The following is a 2735-nucleotide window of genomic DNA, read 5'->3' as shown; positions in this document are numbered from 1 at the left end:
GGATGGATGGCGAGATCGAGATGGGTGGAAGGGTGTTTTTGCAACGTTGAAATGGGGGTCAGTAGTGGCAAATCGGGCAAATTTCGGTACCCATTTCAGATGTGTTTCCACAGCAGCGGTCAAGGTGATTGGGGCCTGTGGGCCAACATTGTTAGAAGATTAAACGGGTTGTTGTTCAGTAGGTGGCTTTGTGTGGTAGGGGAGCTCAGCTCGGCTGGTGACATCTGGTCGAGCTAATCTTTACAACAACAAAAAAACGTCTTCAATCGCGTGTTTTGCACGTCATCACCAGAAAGTAAGTGGAACTCGGGCGAAAGGAATTCCGCGCGTGTTACATCGTGTGCGATCTTCTCCCGCTAACGCCTTGAGCTTAGACGTGGTGATCAGCTACGGGAGATTAAGAATAGCGCAAGATCACTCGGCAGGGCAAAGCATCGGCATGGAGCAATCGTATGAACGTGCAGAAGACACATACTCCGATTGTCAACGCAAGATTTATGACGCATAGTTGCATGCTGCCGGTACACGCGAGGTTGGCTTAGTGGAATTGTTTAATAGATTTGCGATTAGAAAGGTGTTTGGCAGACGGGTTAAAACGTGTTGCTGCCCTGCGAAGGTTTGCCAGGTCAGGCGGGCATATTATTTGCCGAACACTTCTTTTTTCTGTATTTTTTTGCTGCATTGTCGTTGCCATGATATTGTCGGAATGGTAGAAGGTCAATGATTTCGGCGTGTCATTGAATAACCGTGCGATCTGTGTTGTGCGATTGCGGATTTAACGATTTGGGATTGTTTTGGGCTGAATGTGTTTTTTTTTTCTTTTTTGTTAATGTTGGGATTTTGAAGTGTTCCGTCCCATTGGTGAGGGGATTGTTGAATGGTTTTGTTGTTGGGGTTTTCCAAAACGCTAGTGGGGGAAAAATGTTTCGTCACGAAAAGGAATAGTATATTTGGCTACGTTTCAAGGATGATGTGTATGATAAATTACATCATGAATTTAAAAAAAAAAAACAGTTCTTATTTGCACAATTTTACATGATTATTCTTGCTGCTGCCTTGGCGCAATGATTTGATTTTGAAAACTCTACCGGACACAATTAACAAACTAATTAGTTTCATACGCTGGCTGTTTGACAAATGCTGACAGGCAGATGCAAGAAAGTTAGCTTATGGGCCAGGCTTTTTACAAGTTCACAAACTGATTTATATTATAACGTTTTCAGAATGAAGCCGTCAATTTGAAACGCATAAAACCACAAAAATGAAAAAAATGATAATAACATTTAAATACATGTTGTTTAAGTTCATGTACGGTTTGAATATGCCATACACAATAGATCGGCCCAACAGTATTCATCATCCAAATCAATATAATATTCGCCCTCAGCACCATTTTACGATCGATGTTATGTTAACTCGACTGACGAAAGAATTCATATTAAAGTTAATTGGTTAAAGCAATGGTTATTTTTCAATGTTTCGGGTGATAATAGGTAACTCTCCACGGAACGATTGTTTGATGGCGAACCTTTCCTCTTCTAATGTCAAAAAAAAAAATCGCGAACAATTTTGCGTTTCCATGACACGATTCTTCAGTGGATTCGTAAATGGCGATATTATGAACGTATACACATTAACAGTTGTTTTTACCGTATGGAAATCACTAAAAATCTTTAAACTAAGGTTCTTCCAAGCGCAGGGATGCTAAAAATAAGTTAAATTACCAAAATACACAGTTTTCTTTGCACCTGCCAAAAAATTACAAGACAAGATTCGTGCCATCCAGCCTACAGCGAATGGCAAAAATTGCACGTAAAAGATTTGCTGAATTCTGCTGAAATGACTGAGACAGATACAGGATCCTTTTAAGGCCATAATAAAAAAGGACGCAGGATCAGGGTGCATGGTTTTGAGGACAGTTCCAAGATAGGAATGTAGTCTGGATCTGTTACTGGATTGGTACGCTTTCGAAATCATTTACTAAACCGATATGCAAACGGAATCAATTCCAGAACCAGAATGGATTCAGTTCCAGGACTAGTATGTGTTCAGTTACATCGGTTCAGTATTGGTATGGTGGCAGGATTGAGAATGGAGTAAGGATTAGTTTCAGGAGTGGTATGGTGTCAGGATCATTTGCAGGACCTGTGTAGGTTTATAACTCTAAGACCTGGAATTTTTAAGACCAGAACGGATTATGTTGAAGTTTCTGAAACGCGTCTATCTGTCTTTATGCATCTTTTGTATATCAGAAGCACCCTGGGAGTTGTGTTGTTTAACAAAAAACGTGCGTTGTGTTGTTATTAAATATCCCCATAATTGTATTGCATAGGCCTGTAACCGGGCCTAATAAACTAGTATAATTTCGACAATTAAATGTTTAAAGTCAAAATGGGTGTGAGCGAAATTTAAAAAGAGGTAAATTTCTTTTCATTCCATCGATTATTTATCTTTATTCTAATTGTAGGACTAAGTGATGTTATAAGAATCAAGCAAACACTATTTTTTCTGGTAAATACAAAACAAAAGCACAAATATGAGTCAATGTTCACAAATTAAACAAAGGAATAGTAAAAAGTGATAACAAAGAGCTAAACAAACCATCTAATTAAACCCTAAAATAAATTATAGATGAAAATCACCTACAGTAGAAGCAGTTTCCCTTCATCTTTCCTGCACTACCAGCTGCGCACGGACAGTTCAATAATCCTTCCCAAATTAAACCACTTCTCGAA

Source organism: Anopheles gambiae, chromosome 2 (assembly GCF_943734735.2).
Source record: "Anopheles gambiae chromosome 2, idAnoGambNW_F1_1, whole genome shotgun sequence".
NCBI classification, from domain to species: domain Eukaryota; kingdom Metazoa; phylum Arthropoda; class Insecta; order Diptera; family Culicidae; genus Anopheles; species Anopheles gambiae.
The sequence above is the reverse complement of the archived record's forward strand: the minus strand, read 5'-3'. Positions refer to the sequence as shown.